We start from the raw sequence: 9,235 nt of genomic DNA on the forward strand, positions 1-9,235 counted from the left end.
TGGTGGAGATAATATGGCGCGCATTAGTAATGGCTATTTTTTACTTGTTCCAGTACAAATTTTCCCTGTATATTCTAAGTACTGTTTAAGAGCAAGAGCAGGCAGGCATTCTGCTTTATGGAGGCAGAACAGCAGGATTCTGATGTCAGGGGTGATGTGAGGATAGCAGAAAGATCTGAGCTTGTTCAGCAGGAGCATTCCCTGGGGCCTGCTGTGTCTCCTTTCCCTGACACTGATGCATAGTGACTGCCCTCCCCTCTCCTCCCTAGCCAGGGGTAACTGTTTGGGCCTGAGTGTTTTGGGGCCTGTGAAGGTCTTGATGTCAACACATTTCTACAATGAATCTGAGCATCACAAGAATAAAATGGAAAGAAAAAAAGCAACTCAACAGACGGAGACAAATAACTCAGAGTAGAAATGGGCAAAGAATCAGCTATTTCTCTAAAGAAGATATACGAATGGCCAATAAACACATGACAAAATGCTCAGAGTCATTAGTCATCAGACAAGTGGGATTTCAGACCATGAGAAAAATTCTTCACACTTACTGGGATGCCTGTGTTAAAAAAGACAGACAAGAGCAAGTGTTTGGTAAGAATGTGGGGAAGCTGGCACCCTTATATACTTTTGGCAAAGATATGAAATGGTGAAGCCACTTTGGAAAACAGTTTGGCATTTCCTCAAAATGTTAATCAGTTACCAAGATAAACCAACAATCCAACATCTAGGTATATTTTCGAAAGAAATGATAAATTATGTTCACACAGAAAATGTATACATCAATGTTCGTAAGCATTATTCTTAAATAATTCAAAGGTGGGAATAATGCAAACATCTATCAATGGATAGCTGTAAAATCTACTGTGTCATACATACATGTAGGTACCAAGGTCTTTTTCCCTTTTCCCTGGCGATTCGCAGGGCCTTGTGACCTCTCCGGCTCCCTGGAGATTCTGCACTAGCACTGGCTTGAGGGGATAGCTTAGGAAGAATTTGGCTCTCTTTGTTATGGTGATTCCACCTGTATTCAAGGTTCTAGCAGTGGGCTCCACACGCCTGGCCCCTCCCAGCTGATTCTGCCTGAGGCGTGGGGGGGCTTTAATCTCCTTCTCCTGCTCCTGATGGGAGGAGGCCTTGCCCTTTTGATCCCCCTTGCCCACTGGTATAAATACCCAACTTGAGTTTAATAAAGTGGCCATTTACTCTTGGTAAGTGAGCAAGGTCTCTTTTGTGTGTGTCTGTTTCAAACCCTCAGGACAGTCGTCCATTTTCGTGGGCCCGAGTTTGGGAAAGCACGCACCTGGATCGGGTGTGGGTATCCACAGGAAGGCGGGGTCCTACACATACACATTGAAATAGCATGTGGCCATAAAATGGAACGTGGTACTGATGTATGCTTCCTCAAGGCTGGACTGTGCATACACTATTCTACGTGAAAGAAATTATATGCAAGAGGAACATATTATATTATCCCATTTATATAAAGTTTATAGATTAGGCAATTCCTTAAAGACCAGCAGTTGCTCGATGGGAAGGTTGTTGAGGAAATGGAGAGTAACGGGCATTAGGATTAAGGACTTCTTTTGGGGACAATGAAAAGATTCTTAAGTTGATTGTAGTGATGGTGGCATGATTCTGTAAATATACTAAAAATCACAGGGTTGTATAACATAAAAGGATTACTCTTATGTCAATAGTATAATAATTAAAAATAAAATTATCAATTAGGAAGAGAAACATCACATATGATTAGATTTGTGTCAAGATAATATCCATAACTTATAAAAAATAAAGCTCTCACCAGCTTGTTTCTTGTTATTTTTAATCTGGTGTCTATTAAAAGCTAGCAGAAATTCAGGTAAGTCTATACTCTATTCTCCTTCCAGGCAGAGATGTAAACATCTAAGGGTGTGGATTTTAAAATCACCACTCTCATTTTAATATTCCCACATGATTAGATTATAAAGTCCTCTCAAGGCAGCGGAATATGAAAATGAAATAATAAGTGTATGAGGTGCACTTAAGGTAGGGAATTCCTCATGAGATACTTCATAGGTTGCTGCTACTAGGGAATTTCACTGCAGAAAAGTTAACCTGTTGCTAGGCAACACTGCAGCTTGAATTGAATTCATGGTGATCAGAATGCCTCACATAAACTCACGATTCATATTCCTATCTCCAATAAGAACAGAGCAGATTAAAAATATTCTTCAAATTGAAAGGGGCTATAATCGCAGTGCTGAAGCAAAAACCAGGAGTTAGTCATATATCCCCCATTTAAACAGCCTTATTACAATTTCTGTATTTTTTATATTCTTATTATTCACAGCCATATATTTTACAGGATTATAATTGTAATGCACGTACCACCTAAATAATTTCTTCCTTTATTACAAGAAAATTGTTACATATTCCTAAAGGTTGCCTAATGGTTATTTTAAATGATCACATAACATCTCTTTTAGTTGATGTTTTATAGCTTGCAAATTTTGTTTTATCAGTGGACACTTATATTCTTTTCTATTTTCACTCACTCATAGAAAATTCCAGAGCACATGGCTTCTTTGGAAAGAATGTGTAATACAGGGGCTTGATGAGTTAAGTCCCACTGTTTGGTGACTATATTTAACTAGTACCCCCCCCACCTACCTTTTTTATAACTGTTTGCAAATGACTTCGGAAGTACATTTAATCCATCCAATCAGTCATTTCTCCAAAGTGGGAGCATTGTCTCAATGCTTGGATGAATTTTAAAGCTTCCTACGTGCCTGGCAAAGGCTCTGATGGAAACTTTGAATTTTGGAGTTTGCTGGTTGCATGGAATGTGGCTGGGAGAATTAGCAAAATCATTTAAAAAACATCCACAGGAATGAAAGAGGAATTTCCTCAACTAAAAGAAATGGGCCTCCCTCCCACAAGAAGTTAACATGCAAAAAAGTGGTCAAATGCAGAACCTGTGTATTTCAGAAGAGTTAAGTTAAAAATGATTAAGAAAGTAACAGGAAGGTTGTCTTCTGTTGCAAAATTGTTCTAATTGCTAATCAGAGGGCACAAAGGTTTGCTCAAGATTGGAGCTTTCTGGCTAAATATTATAACTTCTAACTGCCTCGTTCCCTTGCCTCACTAGAAAAAAAGGGACAGATTGAAGTTTTAATAAGAATACCAACTATTTTGTATAAGTCTGAGTGTTGTGAATTTTAAACATGTTCCTTCAATTATTGCCATTGTCAAGACTTTCAAAAACAAACCATGTAGAAAAACTGAAATAGTTTTCCCAAGTTCAAACAAAACAAACCTGGAAATCCCCAGCCAGAGTTCTTTTTTAATAAATCTCTTATATCAGAAAGGCAATGCATTCCTGTTGTCAAAAAATACTGAGTTCTTATCCCTTTGGCCTTTACCTTTCAAAACTGAAATGTTGCAAATTGATTTTGAGATGGGAAGTTCTGCTAATGTCAGTTGAATGCTTACCCTGGAAATGTTTTTTTTGCCATTTCAAACAGTAAAAGCCTCTATAGGCTTTTCTTCTGATTCAGCAGCAGCCTGCTTAGCATTAAGAAAGGGCAAGCCAGACTCCTGAGCCCGGTAATTATGGCTGAGCTCTTGGATATTCTCTTTGGAAGATAACAGGGTCAGGTCTTCCCATATTATAAGGAGCCAGGAGGTGCTGGCTGTCTGGCTGATTTCTGAATTTGGAAAGTAGTTCAGCTCGGAACACTTTCGAAGCTTAAAGTAAAGGCATGCCTCTTGCCAAAAGGAGAGTGCTTTAAAAAGAAACTGACCTGGAATGTGGCTCTCACCAAAGCATCTGTAGAGATCTTCGAGCAGGAGGCCATATTAATCATTCATGATCATGAAGATGCTGTACGACCCATAGCAAATGCTTCTACCAAAGGAACTAAAACATCTTAGGCATTGGGATGCAAGTGCCACCTCACAGAGATTGAACAAGAATTTTATGACTAGTTAGAATTAAGTGTTTGCCACTCATTTTTACTTTGATTTTTTCCAGTTTGCTTTATTGAGATGCAGTTTACCCTTTTTAATGTGGCCACTGCTGTGCACCTTGACAAACATAGACAGTCATGTAACTGGCAATGCATTAAGTTGGAGAACATGGCTGCCATTCTCCAAAGTCATCTCACGCCCTTTCATATTCAGCTCTTTCCACCTCCCCTCCCATCCCTGGCAATCACCAATCTGTTTCCTGTCTAGGCAGTCTTGCATTTTCCAGAATGTCATATAAATGGGACCATATAGAGTATAGCATTCAGAGTCCGATTTCCTTCACTGAGCATCATGCATTTGAGATTCATCCTTGTTTTATACATCAGTAGTTTGGTTTTTTTTATTTGTGTAACATTATCTTATGGTATGATTACAACACGGTCTATTTACCTGCTTGCTAGCTGATGGAGATTTGGACATTTCAATTTTACTACTATTTCCTTTTCCTCCATTGTGTATAGTGGACAGAGTGATTTACACTCAGTTTCCCCATATTTTACAATACTTTCATTCTACTTCTTCTGATAATCAGTGAATGCTACAGAAAGTTTAAATGGCCTGTGAAATTTACTAGTTGAGGCTACATATTTAAATGTCATTGTCTTAGAATAACCTTCTATCTACTATCTCATGCCCTGTCTCTGGCATGCAGGGAATATTGTTGATTAAAAACGTACCTCTATCTACTGAACATTAGTGATATACTATCTAACAGAACTTGGAGGGAGAAAATAGAGACTTTTTCCAAAAATGAGGATCCTAATTGTGTTAATGCATATGGTATCAAGAAAATCAGTTTTGGACTTAGCCTTGGATACATTGTCGATCTAGCTCTTTCCATGATTAAGTCTGTGCCCTGGGGGAAGCCCTTAACTTCTCAATTTCTTCATGAAGTCATTGCTTTCTATTGTATTGATCTCTGAGCCTTGCAATGAGGAAGCTGGATGTCCACAGTGCATCTCCCACAGCAGCAGAGGCAGGCTAATCACTTCCTTTTGATATTTTGCTTCTTTTCCTAGTGCATGAACGTCGATACAACAGGCACATAGCATATTCTTACCTTTATCTACCAGTACAGGGAGAAATTATGCAAGGAGGGATCCAGCCTGCGACTGGAGAGAGGACAGAATGAACTCAGAGTACTAGATGTACCAGTTTCAGAACTATAGGGCAGATGGACGTGAAAGCCTTTCCCACCAGAGACCTCTCGGGCCTCCTCTCATGCCTAATCCCATCTGGATGAGAGGAAGCTGTGTGGCTGCCATATTAGGCTTCTTTACATTATTTATTTACTGTCTCTTTCCTGCTGAAGGAGATTAGCGTCTGATCTTAGGTGAAATCAGGAAAGGCTCAGTTAGTGTGGTACTATTTTTGTGCTTACAATGACTTGTCCTCCTGGGTCTGGGAAAGGAAGGTATTTAGAGCTCCATGACTCAAGGCTTGGATATGGCTTGGGGGAAGACCTTTTATCTACAATGTGGGAAGCCTGGGTTTACTTTCCATGATCGTAAAACCAACTAACCAAACAAACAAACAAAAAGCTCTATCTCTTTACTCAGACCTCCCTTCTCTACCATCAAAACTGTTCAGTTTAATCATTAGAAAAAAATCAATAAAGTAATTGACAAGAATTTTTTCAGTTCCTGTACATAAATTCTCACAGTAACTAATAGTTTAAGTGCAGACTTTGTGAGAGCACTTAAATATTTTACCAACAGATCCTTGTATAGGAAAAGAATGCCCATGTCAGAATTTCAGTGGTATTTTGTAGTAGGAAGAACTCTGGAGTAGATACCTGGGCTCTTACACTTGTGTTTTGAGCAAGTCTAGGACCTGAGACTTGCTCTATGTAATACCATCTATGTAAGTGTATAAAACACCCCTATATCTGTTGTGTCTCTTTTCTGGCTCTTTCTGGAGCATTTCATATCACTCTGAATGCTAGGCATTAGTCAACTCCTTCTTAAGACCATGTCCTCTTTATTCTAGTAGCCAAATACACAAAGACTGTGCCATTTAAAAAATAACTATATCGTGATGACTCCCTTGTAGGCACTCAGTTCTGAGTCTTTGTTCTATACAGAAGCTTGATCTTAGGGACCACATTCGTCATCATTTTTGACCTTTCTTCTGTGTAGCAGTTAAAACATTGGTCACGGTGAGAAAACACTGGTCTTTCTGCTATTATTCATCCCCTGTGACTCAGAGTCCAAAGGAGCATTTTACTCATCGCCTTGCCAAAGGAGCAAGGTTAGTGACTCACTGAAGGAAGAAAATCAAAACTGTATGCTGACATACCAGAGAAACTTAACATTTTTTTTAAAAAAGTAGAAGATTAGACGAATATATTTTTTCACAGATCTGTGCTAACAGTTTTGAGATTTATGTTCGAAAAATAATGACTTTGGGAGGCAAGATCAGTTTTCTCTTGGTATATTTTTTCTGTATAATAAATCCTGTCCCTTTGAATAGAATGTAATCTAATACATTAAAAAGTCCTGAGGCTTTTATTTTAAAGGCAGCGATATTGCTACAGGCAAAGTAATTATACCTATTATCTCCTCAAAATGTCAGCAGAGCTATGGCATCAAAATCCCAGAGGAATCCCAAATTGCCTAACTACTTTGAAAATTTTAAGAAATGTATTCTTGGAGGGGAATAAAGGTACTTAAGAGACAAGGAACTCTGAAGTCTATATCATACAAAAAGTCACAATAACTCATACTTCTTTTTCAAAATTCATTCCTATGTTGCTTTGGGACTTTGTTTTTACAGCATGCCTTCTATAGTTTGCAAACAATTAACAAAATCCTTGAACTTCTAGAGCAAACCGTTATTTGAGCTATGTGATTGAAGGCACCACTTCTTAACAGTCCATCATCACAGTGATCACCCCTTTAGCAATAAGAAAGCGAACATGTCATAACAATGGAATGTTTCTTTTTTAACAGGAAATAGCTATAGAGTAATATACTACAGCTTTCTCTGATTTGTTGGTCTGCTCAAGTAGGCTGAAACAGTTAAACCCGAGGTGAGGAAGAAAAATTATTAATTTTAAAATTCCTGAGAATTTAGCTAAATATCATGGTGGATATGTGGCAGAGGGAATATGTCTGGCTTACCTGAAATATTACTGTCTCAGCACTGAAAATTCCATAGGTTATATCTTTCTCTGCCCTAGGCAAATCGAGATGGTAGTTTACCCTAAATAAAGTTAAATTGCCTCATAAACTCCCACTCCCAAGGAAACTAGTCTTCTAGAGGAGTTGATATAGATCTGTTCAACGAAAAGCTTAATAACCAAATTAAATAATAGTGCTGATAACATACTGTCAAAGTCAGTACAAATATTGCATATAAAGTACTAGTTTTTCAATGTACTGAATCTAAGGGCTGGAAAGAGGGCTCAGTAGTTAAGAGCATAGACTTCCCTTACAGAGGATAAGTCCAACTCCTATCACCCATCTTGGGCAGCTCACAACTCCCTGTAACTCTCACTCCAGGGGAGCAAGCATCTTCTTCTGGCCTCCACAGGCTCCTGCACTCAGGTCTCCACACCCATACGCAGATAGATGTACCACATATACATAATTAAAAACAACTCCCTTTCCAAGTATTGGGCCATGGAGATATAGTTCAAGAATTGGATATTTGTTATGTAGTAAGGTAATTATTATATTTGTAAGTCTTTGCCAGAAAACTGTACTTCAGACAAACCTACAAGCCTACAGGTTTCCTAGTGCCGGTAAATAGTTAAAAGCTGGAATTAAGACTCAGATCTTGGTCAAGTCTACACCCACCTGAGAGCACAGGCCTCTGGCAACCAGGCTGCTGCAAGTCCACACCTGCCAACAGTTTAATCTTGATGATGCAATATCCCTGCAGCTTGTTGTGGACAACGGTTTTGGCATGTGCAGAACCAGCTTCATGGGTGACAATGCTCCCTGGGCCAACTTCTGCAATGTTGGCTGCCTGAGACACATGCGCATGATGGTGAGCTTGCTCAGAAAGACTCCTATCTAGCCCCAGAATATAGAAGCATTATCATCCTGCAGCACCCTATTTAGTACAGCACTGTCACCAACTGGGAGGACATGGAGAAGACCTTGCACCACATCTTCTACAACAATCTGCATGTGGCCCCAGATGAGCATCCCATGCTGCCTACTGAAACCCCCTTGAGCCCCGAGTCCAGCTGTAAAAAGACAACCCAGAACATGTTTGAGATCTTCAACACCCTAGCCTTGTATGTAGCAGTCTAAGCCATGCTGTCCCTGTTTACCTCGGGTCATGCCACCATCAATTGTGATGGACTCCAGAGACAGGGCTTTACACATTGTACCCATCTATGAGGGCTAAGCTCTCCCTATGCCATCCTGCATCTGAACCTGACTGACTATGACCTCACAGATTACCTCATGAAGATTCTGACTGAGCCTGGTTACAGTTTCACCATCGCAGACAGTGGGAAATAGGGCTAGACATCAGGGAGAAGCTGTGCTATGTTGCTGTAGACTTCGAGCAAGAGATAGCCTCTTACTCCCCAGAGTAGAACAACTAGTGATGGCCAAGTCATCACTATTGGCAACTAGTGGTTCTGTTGCCTTGAGGCTCTCTTCCAGCCTTCCTTCCTGGATACGGAATCCCGTGCAGCCAAACAAAACTACATTCAGTTCCATCATGAAGTGTGATATCAACATCCACAAAGACCTCAATGCCAACAAAGTTCTGTCTGGTAGCACCACCATGTACGCAGACATCTCTGATCAGATACAGAAGATCATTCCTCTGCCTCCCAGCACCATGAAGCACAAGTCCTAAGTAGATTGGTGGCTCTGTCTTGTTCTCACTATCCTCCTTCTAGCAGATATGGATCAGCAAGCAGGAGTAGGGTGAGTCGGGGCCCCTCTACCAGGTACACTGAATGATTCTAGGCAGACTGTTTGTTACTAAGCCCTGTTTTCCACCCTTTCTTGACAAATTTGCATAGAAAGAGCCTGTGGGATAGAGGAAGAGAAGAAACGAGGAAGAGAGGAATAGAGAGACATGATTGGCATGGATTTATTTTTTTAATTAAAAAGTGTGTTGTTTGTTTTGGAACTTCTGAATGAGGGTTTAAAAAGTGATCCACTGAAGGTGAAAGCAGTAGGTTGGAGCAAGCATTTCCCCCAAATTCTGCAGTGTATCTGAGGACATTGATTGTTTTTCGTTTGTTTATTTTAATAGT

The 9,235-nt window shown here is 39.8% G+C and overlaps 1 pseudogene; it reads left to right on the forward strand.

Annotated features, from left to right (window-relative positions):
• Positions 1-458: 458 nt before the first annotated feature.
• On the forward strand, positions 459-8,899 carry LOC125404614 (actin, cytoplasmic 3-like; annotated as a pseudogene).
• The last annotated feature ends 336 nt before the right edge of the window (positions 8,900-9,235 follow it).

Source organism: Myodes glareolus, chromosome X, assembly GCF_982192425.1.
Source record: "Myodes glareolus chromosome X, mMyoGla1.1, whole genome shotgun sequence".
Classification (NCBI taxonomy): Eukaryota; Metazoa; Chordata; class Mammalia; order Rodentia; family Cricetidae; genus Myodes; species Myodes glareolus.